Below are 16,816 nucleotides of genomic sequence, written 5' to 3' on the forward strand. Positions count from 1 at the left end.
TTTGTAGGTAACTGGTGAATACTCCTGAGGATATGCCTGATGGTGCCCACGCCCAGGCCAGCACATGGTCACTGAGCGCCATGCTTAGGAAAACATGGCAATTATTGTTACAAGGCATTTCAAGGCTGTAGTGACCTTGTGTGGTCATGGGTCACAGTCTCTTTACTATTGTCCTTATAAATGGCTTTAAATAGCCTCTCCTTGTTAGGTTTCCATCTCCTTATTTGTAAGTTGCAGGGCTTAAATAGGTCATTTTTCAAGTCCTTTTCATCGATATCATTCTATGGTTCCATGCCTCTTTGACTTTGATCTCTAAAACCAGTTTTTCAATGGGGCAATGTCCACGGACAGGCCAGATCATTTATGAAAAAGAAATCAAGGCCAGATATGATTTTTCCCAAAGCCCAAGAGATTACCAAGCACAGATCAAAAGTTGGACCCAGAAGTTGCTAGCCATTTAGTGTCTGTGATAGCTGGCTTTATGTGTCAACTTAGCTAGGTTATAGCAACCAGTTATTTAATCAAACTCTAAGCTAGATATTGCTGTGAATATGTTCTGTAGATGTGATTATGATATACAATCAGTTCACTTTAAATAAGAGAGATTACCCTCAATAATATGGATGGCCTTCATCTCATCAGTTGAAAGCCTTAAAAGCAAAAACTGCAGTTTCCCAAAGAAGAAATTCAGTCTTAAGACGGCAACAGCAACTCTTGCCTGAGTTTCCAGCCTGGCAGCCCGCCCTATAGATGCCAAACTTGCAGCCTCCCCAATCTCATGAGCCAATTTTTAAAAATAAGTATCTTAACACACATATGTGTGTGTGATGTATATAAATGCATATGTATATGTATACATGTATATCTATCTACATCTGTATTTATAGTAATTGTCTAATCTGTTATCTAATTGGTCTGTTTCTCTGGAGTATCCTGACTGATGGTGTCTGAGAGGTCTGCAGGGAGTAGGGACAGTTGGTGATGTCCATTCTCATGATGATAAATGCAGAGGATGAAAGTACAGCTAAGTTTTTAGTTTTCATCTCAGAAAGAAGCAAGAACACTAGTCCATGGGCTTTGATTCTAAAATCCTGTAAGACTTAAAATCACTGCACTATGTTCAAGTTGACCACTTGTGTTACTTTCCCAGTTTCTGCACATTATCAGTCATAAAACTGTTCAATGTCAAAGTACTGTGTTTACTTTCAGATGTGGCATAAAATGTGCAACTGAGTGAGATGCACCCTACTACAATTGTACTTAGGAAAGGGATAATCCCAAAGGGAAGAGCTAGGGGCAGGACCCAAAGTCCCGAGAGCAGGCTGAGACCCCAAATCCATGGCCATCAGGAACAAAATATACTGGAAGGCAAATTCCAGGCAAGGCCCTGAGGGTTAACAGCAGAAAGACCTCTGATGTCTCCCCTTCCCCAAGAGTCCACAGCTTTTAGCACTGATTAGAGGGTGTATAGAGATCATCCTCATGCCCAATACTGCTTTTCTCTTCTGCGCTGACTTATAGGATGGTAAGCATCTAGCAGCAAAAAACTACAAACGAGGCTGGCAGGTATACTCATGTCACATGTATTCTTTCCCAGGCAGTCATTCTAAGAAAGCCTTTATCTGTCATGGCCAGCTCCAGCAGGTGACGCTTTCATTTTCCACTAATTCAATTTGTGTAGAAATAAGCATAGCTCATTGGCTAAATCTGTCTTTCTCTTGGAGAGGAACTTGATATGGCTTGAAGTTGCCAGCTTAATTCTCATCTCCTATTACAATCAGGAAGCTATATTTTTATTTGGTTAAAATGAAGAAATCCGATATCTGGAAAAGACCTTAGAACACATCAAGTTTAGCCTCTTCTTTTAATGGTAAGGACCTGGAAGTCCACAGAGAAATACATCCAAATAAGGCAACTGAGAAAATAGGTGGTGGAGATCAGAAATGACACAGTAAGAGATCGATCCAGGGTGCTCAAGTGTGGGGTCAGGTGGAGGTGAGAATCCATGGTGAGGGTGATGACACGGATGTTCATTTGCCAGTAGGAATGGCATCCTGGTCATCTGGTCCAAACTCTCCCCAAAAACCCCTACACTATTTCCAATCTCTGCTTAAATACTTTTCAGGATGAAAGTCTCTTTTTTTTTTAATTTAATTTTATTATTATTAATTTATTTATTTACTTTGAGACAGAGGCTTGCTCTGTCACCCAGGCTAGAATGCAGTGGCACAATCTCGGCTCACTGCAACCTCTGCCTCCTGGGTTCAAGCGATTCTTCTGCCTCAGCCTCCTGAGTCCTGGGACCACAGGCGCCCACCACCACTCCCAGCTGAGTTTTGTATTTTTAGTAGAGACAGGGTTTCACCATGTTGGCCAGGCTGGTCTCGAACTCCTGACTTCAGATGATCTGCCCTCCTCAGACTCCCAAAGTGCTGGGATTACAGGCATGAGCCACTGCGCCCGGCCCAGAAATGGTAAAAAGGCTAATGAAGGTCAAACAAGAAGAGACAGAATCACGGGCAAAAGGGGCGCATTCAGAGTTTTCTGGATGTCAGGCAGGGACCACAGGGGCAGCTTTAGAAGTGGCCGGAGCCCGCCCCTGCACGCAGCTTGCACAGAAAGCCCCTGGACGCTCCCTTAGGACCTTTTGAACTCTGGCCACTGGACAAAAACACCCTTTTGAAAAGGTGGTATTCACTGGGCTGTCAGAATTCAGGAACACCAACTTAAGGCTAATAAAACTGTGTTGGGCTCAGAACTAAGCCTTGGTTTTAATCCCGACGCTTTGGATTAATACCAGGTGCTAATTAGTTGACCCAAGACAAAGGTTTGGATTATTTTCAGATAGAATTAAATCTGTCTCCTTAAAAATTCTATCTGTTGCCCCAGTGATTCTTACCTTGGCTGCACATTTCACCTGTGGAACTTTTTAAGTGTCCCGATAGGCAGGTTACACAGCTGGCCAATCAAATCAGAATTTCTGAGGGTCGAACCCAGGCATTTGCCTAAAGCTCCTCAGTGATCCCAACATGGAGCCAAGATTGAAAACCACTGCATTTGGCTCCATTCTTGTATTAGTCTGCTGGGGGTGCCATAATAAAATACCTTAGACTCTGGGTTAAACAACAGAAATTTATTATCTCATAGTTCTAGGGGCTGGAAGTCCAAGAGGTGAGTGTTGGCAGGTTAGGTTCCTCCCAAGGCCTCTCTTCCTGGCTTGCAGAGGGCCACCTTCTTGCTGTGTCCTCACATGGCCTTTGCTCTGCGGGTTTGTATCCCTGGTGTCTCTCCCTTTTCTTAGAAGAACACCAGTCATATTGGATTAGGGCACCACCCCTATGACTTCATTTAACCTTAGTTACCTCCTTAAAGACCCTTTCTCCAAATGTAGTCACATTGGAAGTTATGGCTTCAACATAATGAATTTTGGAAGACACCAGTCAGTTCATAATAGTTCCGCTCATTGACTAGAATTGGTTGGGTTAAAGCACCTTACCCAACGTGCTGTGGCACCCACAGGTAGCATCATGTTAGGCTGGAAGGGTGGCCACTAGGGGCCCTGGGATAGCTACCTCTGGCTTTATGGGATCTACTCAAGCACCCTTAGAAAGCAATCCTACTGAGCAGGGCTTGATGTCACGCAGAGCAGTTTCATGATTCCCAAATGCAACAAACGACTGAGTAGTGTCTGGCCCTCACTGACCTTCCCAGTGAGTTGAGCATGGCCTGGATTTCTCCTTTTGCAGTCAGCTGTACGGCACCCACAGAGATACTAAAGGAATTTCAGGTGTCCAAGGAGCCCAGAGCACAGGCCAAGGAGGCGGGAGCTAGAGACCACACAGGTGCATCTCCAGGTGGTGGTTTCTACCCTCTCCTTTCCCATATGTCAGATGACATATTGTAACAAATGAGCTGGTATGTTAGGCGAGCAGACTCTGCAAATTAGAGTTTCATTATTTTGAAGTGCTTCGCATTTATGTGGCTAGAATAGTACCTGAACATAGTAATCTTCAATAAATATTTGTTAAATGAACACATAAATACAGTAAATGAAAACGATTGGATTTGAAATCCATTTAAAATATCAAAGATTTTAGCACTAAAAGTTCTAAAATTTAACTGCAATTATTAAAATTTTTGAATGGTTATAAAAATAGTTTAACTTATGTCTCCTGTGTGAATATAAGTTTTCACTGATTGTGTTTTTCAGGAATTTTAAGAGTTTATTGTTAAGTAGTCTTTATTAGAATTGTATAAGCTATTTCAAGCTTAAAATCATTTTTTTTCAAGTTATGATCATTGAAGCAATGTTCCCCCTTGTTCCCAAGCAGGTTTCTCATCACATTTTTAAGAGATTTTGTTTGAAAGACATTTTTGACGTATTTGCATGTTTTACATATTTGAGATTTAAATCCTTCCTAATACTTTGTATTTTATTTTTCTTATAATCCCCTTATATATGGAAAAACAATGAAAAATTTCACCTTAGACATCTGCAAATCTCCTCCAGTTTATCCAGCTGAATCTTACAAATATTACCAATTGTGTTATGACATGAAAATGGATAGAAAACAATCTTCTTCTCTTAGTAAATGCCACCCCCATCTAAATTACTGAATCAAAAACCTGGGAGTCATCCTGGTTTTTGTTCCTCCTGCTCTAAATCCCATCCTTTCAAAATTATCCCCTCTTCCCACTCCTTTCCCTTCGACTAAGCCACAGTTATCTCTTGCCTGGACTATTGCAAAAGACTCCTAACTGCTCTGCCATCTTCTGCATTTCTTGCCCTTCTACAATTTCTTCTTCACATGGCAGCCTGAGTGTCCTTTTAAAACCTTAATTAGATCGTGTAATGTCTCCCCAACTCTCTGTACCTCTTAAAACCTCCCAAAGCCACTTCAGATAAAACCTAGACTCCTTCCTATGGCCTAAGGGGCTCTACATGATCTGGCCTTTTTCTTCCACTCCAACGTTATCTATTGTTCTCCCATAGCATGTCATGCTCCAGGCACACTGGCCTTCTCTCTTATACTTGGGGAGAGAATACCCCAAACCAAACACCAAGCACAAGTGGAGATACAAAGCAAGCAAATAGATATACAGAGAGTCTAGGGTTCATGGGGATGCTGAGCTGGAAGTGTTAACTCTGGGTCTCTAGTAGAAACCTACAAAGCTGGAGGAGTGCACCCAGGAGGTGAAGCTTAAAAAGAACAGTACTGAAGACTGAGCCATGGTGCTCTCCAACATTTTGAGGTCAGGGAGATGAAAAGGAATCTGTTAATTAGCTCAAGTGACTCTTTCTATAATGTATACATAGATCAAAACATCACACTGTACTCCATACATACATACAATTATTTATCAATTAAAAATAAATTTTAAATTTTAAAAAGGAATCTGTAAGGCTGAGAAGCAGCAACCAGTGGCATAGGAAAAAAATCAAGAGATTTGCGGGCCTTTGTAGCCCTCTGAGAAGCTTGTTAAAAATATACATTTTTTCCCCATAATCCATCCACTGGAGTTTTGTTTCAGTATGAAGATGGACAGCCAAAAATTTTCTTTTTTTTTTTTTTTAAAAAAAACAAGCTTAGTGTTGTTATCATAAGAGAAACCTGGGAAACACTGCCTTAGAGCTTGGCCCCATCAGAAGAATCACCTGTGTGGGGCCTTGTTCAAACATGTACCTGCCAGGGACCATACCCCTCAAAACACTGAATCTGGATCACCAAGGGACTTAGAGCTTGGCAGCTCATCATCCAAACTTCAAATTTTTTATTCATTCTTAGGACTTGTTCCAAAACAAGCCACATGGTTTTCTTTGGAGCAGATGAATCAGTAGTTCTCGCTCCATTTACAAAGGCTGATATGCCATTTCTACAACTGGAGGTGCTTTCTCTAAAACCATGTGGAATTTATTTCAGTTCATGTATGGTATGTTAGGGTCTTGGCCAAGAGTCTTAAATAGGAACCAGAATTACAATAAACAAACAAATGGGAATCTCTCATGTAGACCTAATGGTAAAACTAAGAGCTTGAGCTCTTCACCGAAGCTTCTCAGCTGATCTTGGCTTCCAAAAGCACAGGGAGTCATTTTCTCTGAGTCTCAGGAACCACATTTACTTTTCCCAAGTGTTCTGAATCTGATGATACCAAAATGGTACTTAATAGCCTCTCTTACTGATGTCCCCACACTTCACCCAACCCAACCTGCAGTCAGCTGGCTTTTCCGATTCTGCATTGAGGCTCTTTCTACATTTCCTTACTCTGGATGTTAACCATTCCCCCTTCCATTTGCTCAAAATGGGAAACTTTTTGCCCTTTCTGACAGAAATCATTCCTTGTGGGCCACCTGATGCGTACTTGGGGTTAATTAGAAAATCCCCATCAAGAGTTCAGAGGCCAATATCAGCTGTCAAAATCCCACATTCCCCTCTTTCCCCTCTTTCAAGTGCAAAACAACCTGTGTCTGAAGATGTGCTGGAGATGAAAGGGCACACACCAGCGCTGGGGGCTTTGCCCAGCCCTATTCACGGCCCCACCACCATGAATACAACAAAATCCAATGAAAGTTTTAATCTCCCCACTGCATTCAGCCTAAAGAGAAAAGGGCTTCCTTTTAACAATTTCCCCCCTTAAACCTTTTGTGTTGCAATGCTCCTGAAAAAAAGCAGAGATTTCACTCTGACCCGGCAAGGGTTTTACGCCAAAGAAAGCAATGCACCTCAAACCTTTTGTGCTGAAATAAGAAGGGCGGCCGGCCTGAAGCAACCGGCGCAAAAGCAGCAACCCAGTGGTGGGGCTCGCGGGCAGAAAGTGCCAGCGACTCTGCAGACCCCGGGTCTGGCCTCTAGGCCAAGGGCCTAAAAGGAAGAGTATGATCAGGCCAAGGACACCATTGCGCCTCAAAACTGGGGCGTCTGGAGTGAGAATGCGACAGGGGTGGATGATTTCCTAGCCCAGAGTCTGAAACGCACCGACAACCCGCAGGCCAGTAGGCCCAATTATGCCCTTTGTTTTCACATTGGGCTGAAAAGAACAATTGCAACATAAACCCCACTCAAAGGCCAGCCCTCTCCAAGCACCCTTTGGGGAGAACTTCTGACGGCTAAAGGGTTCTTCACAAGACCCTGGCTGGTTGCTGGGAACCGAATTCCAACAGCTCCACCATGCCTACCTTTGGGCACAGGCTCCAGGCGACTCCGGGAGCGGGGAGCGGGAAGCGGGGAGCGGGAAGCGGGAAGCGGGAAGCGGGAAGCGGGAAGCTCCCTCCCGCCCTCTGCAAAATACGTTTTGGTGAAAAGCGCCTCTCCTTCTCAGGCTCGCCTTTCCCAAGGGGACTTGGGAAAAACTTGCAGGGCACTGTTTCGGTCTTTGGCTGCCTTCGCAATGACTCCCTTCGCACTTTCCTAACTGGTAGGGGTGCTCTTGGCAAAAACCACCACCCCCCAGCTCTTCCAGCATAAACAAACACAAATTGTTTAATAAATCTGTAATAAATCTGTATGACGTTCCTATCTTCTTTATTTCTTCCAAAGAGCTGCCCTGAATGTTTGAAATTCGCCCCTGGTATTAATCCAAAGCGTCGGGATTAAAACCAAGGCGCTCAGTTCTGAGCCCAACACGGTTTTATTAGCCTTAATTTGGTGTTCCTGAATTCTGACAGCCCAGTGAATACCACCTTTTCAAAAGGGTGTTTTGGTCGAGCGGCCAGAGTTCAAAAGGTCCCAAGGGAGCGTCCAGGCGCTTTCTGTGCGAGCTGCGTGCAGGGGCGGGCTCGGGCCACTTCTAAAGCACCTCCGGCGGTTCCTTCCCAACATCCAGAAAACCCGGAATGTGCCCCCTTCGCCCTGATTCTGTCTCTTCTTGTTTGACCTTCGTTAGCCTTTTTACCATTTCTGAACATGATTTTTATGGAGGGTCAGAAACAGCACAGCAGATACTTTGCCACTGTCCATGGCAAAATTCTTTGCTTTGTTACGTTTCTTTTAAAAATTTGTTGGTAAAAAAACCTCCTTTCTGGCCGGGCCTGGTTGTTCACGCCTGTAATCCCAGCACTTTGGAAGGCCAAGGCGGGTGGATCATCTGAGATCAGGAGTTCGAGACCAGCCTGGCTAACATGGTGAAACCCCGTCTCTACTAAAACACAAAAATTAACCTGGTGCGGGGGCAAATGCCTGTAATCCCAGCTACTCAGGAGGCTGAGACATGAAAATCGCTTGCACCAGGAGGTGGAGGTTGCAGTGAGCGGAGATCCACTCCAGCCTGGGTGACAGAGTAAGACTCTCCCTCAAACAACAACAACAACGAACCTCCTTTCTCCTTCTCCTACCAGTTCTTTTTGGTGTGCATGGCTTGAGGTGTGTTTGTCTTCAGGACAGTGAGAGACACTGGGATAGATTTAAAAGGTATCTCGATTTAGAAGTTTAAAGATACAGCGATGAGAAGGGAGTAGAGTGAGGGTGACTGTGTTGCAGGAAAGGGGTCCCAATCCAGACCCCAAGAAGGGGTTCTTGGATCTCATGTGAGAAAGAATTCAGGGCAAGTCTGCAGTGTGAAGTGAAAGCAAGTTTATTAAGAAAGTATAGGAATAAAAGAAGGGCTACTCCATAGATAGAGCAGTCCTGATGGCTGCCGATTGCCCATTTTTATGGTTATTTCTGGATGATGATATGTTAAACAAGGGGTGGATTATTTATGCCTCCCCTTTTTAGACCATATAGGGAAACTTCATGACTTGCCATGGCGTTTGTAAACTGCATTGGCGTGCTGGGAGTGTAGCAGTGAGGACAACCAGAGGTCACTCTTGTCGCCCTTTGGGTTTTGGTGGGTTTTAGCCAGCTCCTTTACTGCAGCCTTTTAGCCAGCTCCTTTAAAGCCAGCTCCTTTACTACTAAAGACCTTTTATTGGCAAGGTCTTCATGACCTGTATTTTGTGCTGACCTCCTATCTCATTATGTGACTTAGAATGCCTTAACTGTCTGGGAATGCAGCCCAGGAAGTTTCAGCCTCATTTTACCCAGCTCCTATTTAAAATGGAATTGCTCTGGTTCATACTCCTCTGACATTTCCTCTCTCCCTTTTATAAGAGAATCATTAATCTTAAGGGTTGTAGAGAGAGGAAGATCCATCTTCTGTAACTTCTTTAGGCTGAATAGGAGTGATGATATTCCTGTCTCACTATCAGGGTTTCTTGCATCAGGGTAAAGAAGAGTTCAAACAGAAAGCATCACTATGATGGCTGGGTGCGGTGGCTCACGCCTGTAATCCTAGCACTTTGGGAGGCCGAGGCAGGTGGATCACCAGAAGTCAGGAGTTTGAGACCAGCCTGGCCAACATGGTGAAACACTGTCTCTACTAAAAATACAAAAATTAGCTGGGTGTGGTGGCAGCAGCCTGTAATCCCAGCTACTCAGGAGGCTGAGGCAGGGAGAACTGCTTGAACCCAGGAGGTGGAGGTTGCAGTGAGCCAAGATTGTGCCACTGCACTCCAGTCTGGGTAACAGAGTAAGACTCCAACTCAAAAAAAGAAAAAAAGAAAGTATCAGTATGGTAAGGTCTATTCACAACTCTTGAGTTTTCACAAAAGGTGATATCTGGAATATTAATAAGTGTTTAATTTAAGAAAACATTCAGTAAGTTTGTACTCTATTTCTACACAAAGAGTAGAACACTAATATAATCCACAAGAGTAATGTAAAATAAGTAAAGTTATTCTAAGAAAATTAAATTAGAAGACTTTTCACAAACTGGGCAGCTGTTGGAACTAAGTTGGTATGGGGTTGTTACTTGATTCTAATATGTCCGGAATTAGAATACTGATCCAGATTTTTACATTACCCGTCCCTCTTGTTTCTTCTGTGTAGTAGTCAGGGAGCCCTAGTTGGTTTGCAGGAGTAAGTAGGGTTAGCCTAAATTGTAGAAACAAACTTAAAAACAATTGATGAGACTAGAAAGTATAACATAGCTTTTAAAACATATTTCTCTCTCTCCAGTTTCTCATTTTTCTTAAAGACAAATCATGATAAGACTGATTTATTTTATTATTCTTGGCCTGATTGTTTGTATAAAGTATAATAAGAAGAATTATTTTTCACATAGGCTTTTTAATTGGCTTTGATGAAACTGTTTCATAAGGAATCCCAGATAAGATTTTTTTAAAGTCAAGTCCTGCCATGGGTTTGTACCCTCAGATACCTATGAATTGGGTACATTCTTCTCCTTCTGAGGTCCCAAGATAACTTGGGGCTCCTGGACCTGTGAGAAAGTGACATTCTTTACTTAAAATAGGTCAGAAACCCTATACAGGGACTGTGTAGGGAAGGTATGAGGCCAGTTCCCCACAGGCCTTTACAAGTTAAGTTTGATTCCTTAAAGGAAAGTATACCATTCTGGTCAAAGTCTTGGTAAAATTAACCAATTTCTCCAATTGTGTCCTGTTACAAAAGAAAGCAGATTCTTCTTGTACTTACGTAAATAACTATATTTCCATGAGAATACTCACAGCTAGTTTCTAAACTCTGCAGAAATCAGGTAGAAAGAAACAAATATGTTCTAAATTTTGTTCACAGTAGTATACTTTACTCAATTGTTACAAGCTGTAAATAGGGTAAAAGTTTCCTTGACTCTGAAAAACAAAACAAAGGATTAATAGTGTTTTAAGCAAAGTTAAAAAGATTACTTCAGTTTTTTATTGGTTCAGTTAATTCCACTAACTCCTGTTCTATTTGATATTCATGAACATTCCAGTTCTTCATGAGAGTTCTGAAACTTGTTTACTATATTCTAATGTTACAATATCCAAAGTTATTAGAAACCTTTATTTAGGAACATCTGTTCGAGTTCTAGAGTTGATTATAAACCACCTTCTAAAGAGGATTAAAACAAGACTACAATTGTCTGTGGATGATAAAAAGTTTTAGGACAGCCACTATTAAAGCCACAGTTCATAAGGAAATTTGGTTACTTCTGTAGCACACAAAATTTTACAAAACAATTATAATTATTAATAACATACACTAAGTTACCTTAGAATTATTGCAGTTTCTCATAATTTTGGAACATATAATAATAACACATTTATGCAAATATAGTCCAAAGAAAGCAAAATACTATTTCATATTTGATAATGCTTCCTGTATAATTTTTATACCAAATAAGTGAAATTTCACCTTTACATTAATGTACTATTAATGTTAAACCCAATTTTTAATAAAACTTTACAGACATATTTACCTAATTTTAATGTTTAACCATAAGATTCTTATAAACCTCCTATAACCCTTTACATTATTTGTGAAAGATCCAATCAGTGCTCTAAGAAAAATCCATTGTGCTTTTATTCCAATGTTTAATCTATGGAAAAATTGAATAATACTCCTTTAACTTTAGCTAATATGTTCACACACAGAATCTCCTACAATTATTTTTTATGAACCTTTCACAACCTGTTTAAGTTTTAGATTTTTTTTTTTTCCACTTAAAACAATCCTTTAGTACTTTAGGCTGGAAAAATCCACATTCCCATGACTTCTTATAATCTTTCACCAAAAGCACATTTTACTTTCTTTATACACCTTGCATATAAAATTGTTTCTTTAGTAGTTTTAATTACATGTTGTAATGTTAACTCTTAGCAACTTTTACTTTGGTGAAAACCCTGGTTAGTAAGCAATTTTAATTGTGTAGTAGGTGTGGAGTCTAGTCTAGGACACCAGGCAGAAGTGTAGGTAAGAGCTGACTCTGTAGTATAGTTAGGGGTGTGGCTAACTCCACATGTCCCCAGGCCTTATCTAGAATCTAATGGCTTTAAGGGAGGTAAATTGAACAATTTTCAAAAGTCAAAAAAACAGTTTGACCTTAAAGTAGTTAGTAAATCTGATATCTGTCCTTAATTTAGACCAAATGTCTACATTTTGAAGACATTTTACTTTACCAATAATCTTTAAAATTGTCTTTATTTCCAAAAGATTACTAAAATCACGTGAACAAAAAGGCATTAAAAGTTCTATTTTTCTGACAAAATATTTTATTTAATTGTTCATTTTTTTTCTAGGCCAATTAATTAGAGCTCTTTTATATATAAACATATGCCACATATAAATACACAGACAGAAGATTCAGCACTTGTAAGATTTTTCATTGGTCAGTTTCTTCATTGGATTACTGGCTTCAGGGTGGAGCCCTTGGAAGAACAGGGCCAGAAAAGCATCCATTTCTAGGGCCAAATAAGCAGCTGAAGGCAAAGACAGATCCCCAAAGTTAAGGGTATCATTTTATACTGGTTCCTGGATCCCCAAAAGGAGGGAAATACTATGGGAGAAGACAGTGTAGTGCTTCTGCTCTGCATTTAATTGTAAAACAACCCAAAGCCAATCAGCCCATTTGGCAATCAGCCCATCCCTCATGGGAGCCTCATCTCCCGTGGGGCTGGGGATGTTTCCTCATCTTCTAGGTGGCCGAGAGCAAGTTTCTCTGATCCAAGTATGCAAAGAGTCAAGTATCCCTCCATAATTACTATTAGCCATCCCTTAACGTATATTTCCCACTTAGTTATTACACATCAAACTCTCTCATAATGTGAAGTAATTTCTGATACCCCCAAAATTCAAAACTGTCAGATAACACAATGTAAAACAGAACAGAGTCTTTGACTTTGAGAGGGATCTATCTGTTTTTAATTCCTGGGGTTTCATGAGGAAGACAGATTTTTTTTTCCCAAAACGAGGTCTGTGGTGCCTCCTCTGCTTTTCCCAAGGAGTCCCAGGTTAACAGAAGTTATCTTAGGGCCTCTCGTATGTGCATTAAGAGTGGCAAGACAGACAAAAAAGGAGAAAAATAATTCAGCCAACAAAAGAAAAGATCTTTTTCCAGAAAAACAAGTTTCAAGAAGAGAAAAACATAAAGGCCTTTTAAATATATCTATAGCTTGTTAATCTACTTTTCGCTAAGTTGACTTTTAACTATAACGCTCTTTAAAGAAAGAAATCCTTTCAGATCTCTTATTACCTGACTTTAGCCATGCCAAGCAGCCAATATGTCTAGCTTCTGAACTTTACCAAAGGTAACCTCCTAGGTGCATAGAGAAAGGAAAATTTAAGACAGTCCACAGAGAAGAGAATAGACAAGGTCATGTAGATATTAAGCCAGAAATTATTTACTTCCTAGGTGAGGAATTGAACCCAGACCACCATTGTGAAAGTGTAAAACCTGAGTTACTGAGTTACAGGAGGGGGCAGTCTCCATTTTCTTCCCCAGAAGTCTAGAGTAGTTAATTTTGAGGTTGTAAAGTCTTTTAACTGTTTAATATGATGTTTAGAGTTGACTATGACATGAACCCTAAAATTCCTGTTCCCTGGAAGGTGGAGACCAAGAGAAGGTACCACCATGTGGTTAAAAGGTCAAGCTCCCAAGGACATGAAACAAGGTGGAGACTTCATCCAGTTTTTTTTGTTTGTTTCAGGGACCTGCAGCCAAGTTTGTTACTGACCAGCTTGTTGGGTCGTCTTGAAACATGGGGTTACAGATATTCTAAGCCCATGTTTTATTCTACAGAAAAACGAATTCATAGTACAAAATACAACAGTTTAAGATTAGCCTTAGAATTCTTTTTCACATTAATCAAAACTTTACAGAGGAGATAAGCACTGTTTTTTGTTTTGTTTTGTTTTTCCATTCATTTAACCATTTGCACAGAAAGAGAGGGAAGCCAGAAATCTGACTGGTAAGAAATCCTTACCCTTTGGTAGCATGCCAGACTTCTGGGTTCCCTTTCTCTGAACGGCCCTAGTAATCTGGTTTGTGGCACCATCGCCCTGGGGGCCAAGCAGCATCATAAAGGAAAATTAATTTTTTTCATTCTGGCCAGACTAAAATACATGTGATAAAATATAGACATTAGCCACTCTGCTTAGCACCCAATATCAAACTGGCAAGGCTTAAATTTGCCCCCAGATGAGCCCTGTCATCTTTAATCCGATCTCCGACTTGGAGTTTCGACACGTGGTCTCTGGGCAAGATGGTTGCCCTGAGTAATAGAAAAGATAAGAAAGAGAAAGGAGAGAGGGAAAAACATTGCCTGTGGCAGGGTGGGGAAGGCGAAATGCTCAGGGAGGCGAGAAAGACCCACCCATTGCAGCAACACTGAAAAGTTCAGGCAGCTGTTTCTCGGTAGCAAAGGGATATTTTCCAACCATCCTATTAGCTCTCAAGTTTCCCCTTTGAGGGAGGAAAAAGGTTCCTATGTCCCAGGATCCTGTACATGCCTAACCCTGTCACCCACAGCCATCAGCAAAGTGTGCAAGGCAGATTAATCCAAAGAGAACAGCAGTTAACATCCCATAGTGCCGAACCTGTTCTTACAGCCTCTCAGTAAACAGAGACTTTACTGAGAGAGGCCTCTAACTCCCTAAATCTTAGAAGGGACTCTAAACCTCCTAAGTTGGGCCTCTAACCTAAAGTCAAGCATCCTTGCCTTTTATTAAGAGGAGCCTCTAACCCACTCTGTCTTAGAAGAGACCCTAACTCCCCTAAGTTGGACCTCTAACCCAATCCCATTCTTAACCCGGGTACCCCACCACTTACCCAAAGTCGTCCAGTCAGTGCTGCCATCTATTTCCTTTGGGCCGGGTTTTGGGGAGGGGTCTCCTTAGTATTGTCCCTTCTGTGGTTCCCTAGAAAGACGTTACCAGATCCCACTACTTACCAAAAGTTAGCCTTTGGGTCGGGGGTTTCCACAATATAGTAGCTTCCTTGGTCGCCAGAAAGATATTACAGGACCCCAACACTTACCGAAAGGTAGCCGTGGGGTCAGGGCTTCTGCACTATAGTCCCTTCATGGTCACCAGAAATATGCTACAGGACAGAGATCTCGATCCAGACCCCAAGAGAGGGTTCTTAGATCTCACATAAGAAAGAATTCAGTGCGAGTCTGCAGTGCAAAGTGAAAGCAAGTTTGTTCGGAAAGTAAAGGAATAAAATAATGGCTACTCCACAGGCAGAGCAGCCCTGAGGGCTGCAGGTTGCCCTTTTTATGGTTATTTCTGGATGATATGTTAAACAAGGGGTGGATAATTCACACCTCCCCTTTTTAGACCACATAGGGTAACTTCCTGACGTTGCCATGGCATTTGTAAACTGTCATGGTGCTGTTGGGAGTGTAGCAGTGAGGAAAACCAGATGTCACTCTCGTCGACATTTGGGTTTTGATGGGTTTTAGCTGGCTTCTTTACTGCAACCTGTTTTGTCAGCAAGGTCTTCATGACCTGTATTTTGTGCTGACTGCCTGTCTCAACCTGTGACTTAGAATGTCTTAACCATCCGGCATTGCAGCCCAGTAGGTCTCAGCCTCATTTTACCCAGCTCCTATTTAAGATGTAGCTGCTGTGGTTCACACGCCTCTGACAACGGCACGATTTTGTTTTGTTTTGTTAAGACAAATAATAACAAAGACCAGATAGCATTTAAAATTAGTACATAGATGTGGGTCATATGTCATATATTTTTCAAATAAAAATCACATGTAAAGACTTTAAGATTCCTTTCTTTTTATTTGCTACTCAGTGAATGAAGGGGTAGTAGAAAATATTCCTTTAAGGAGAAGGTATAGCTCAGGGGCAGAGCATTTGACTGCAGATCGAGAAAATACTCCTTTGACCATTTTTAGGCTGGGAAATTTTAGCCAACTTCTTACACCAAATACACACATGCACACACACATGCTTACAAAATGAGAGCTAGAATAAATTAATAAGTGATGATAATGCTGATCAACTTTCCCGCATCTACATTCTAACTGCAAGCTCAACATTTAAAAAACAAATCTACCTACAGCTTGATTAAAGTGTTTCTCTGTTCCCTTCCAGTTCTAATGTTCTATAAATAACATTATTTCTCAGGTTTTGGGTAGTTCAGGTGAAAGCATATCTTTCTTAAAAACCATAATTATCTGGATAATTAGACAAATGCAATAAAATTTAAGACAGTAATAAGTAGACACTTTTAATACAAAATCATATTTCAAATGCACACAGATAAGATGAACTCTGGTGCAAATTATCCTGTAAGGTGAATAATTTTCTAATAAAAGTAAGCACTTCCTTATTAGTCTGTTTTATATTTCTGATTTTTCTTGAACTAGGTTTCTGTAAAACCAGGCATAGCTTTCTTATACACAAAATGGCTATATTCATGATATACTCAAATTAACAATTCTCCAGAGTAATGTTAAATCAAGTTTAGCCTAAAGCTGCCTCCGTACGTATTTTAAGTTCGACCTAAAGGTTTTCTGTACATCGTGAACTGTAACAAGTGGAGGTGTAAACAGATCATAGCCTACACTTGTGCCAATCACTGAGTTTTGGCCAATCAAATGTAACCAATTGTTTGAATATGTTGAAATAAGGCAAATGCCAACCTGTAACCAATCCAGCTGTTTCTGTGCCTCACGTTCCTTTTTCTGTCCATAAATCTTCTCCCATGTGGCTGTGCGGGAGTCTCTGAGCCTACTCTGGCTGGGAAAGCTGCTTGATTCACGAATCGTTCGTTGCTCAATTAAACTTCTTTAAATTTAATTCAGCTGAAGTTTTTCTTTTATCAGTCAACTACAAAACTGAGGAGGTTGGGTGCATTTCTTCTCTGTAAACAAGAAAAGGGTAGGGGCAAATGTCATTAATATAAATATGTCCTAGAATTTAAAATCACTTTTGTTGTTGTTGTTGTTTTGTTTGTTTTGAGATGGAGTCTCACTCTGTCATCCAGGCTGGAGTGCAGTGGCACGATCTCCGCTCACTGCAACCTTCACCTCCCAGGTTCAAGCGAT

The sequence above is a fragment of the Macaca thibetana genome, chromosome 14 (assembly GCF_024542745.1).
Source record: "Macaca thibetana thibetana isolate TM-01 chromosome 14, ASM2454274v1, whole genome shotgun sequence".
NCBI lineage: Eukaryota > Metazoa > Chordata > Mammalia > Primates > Cercopithecidae > Macaca > Macaca thibetana.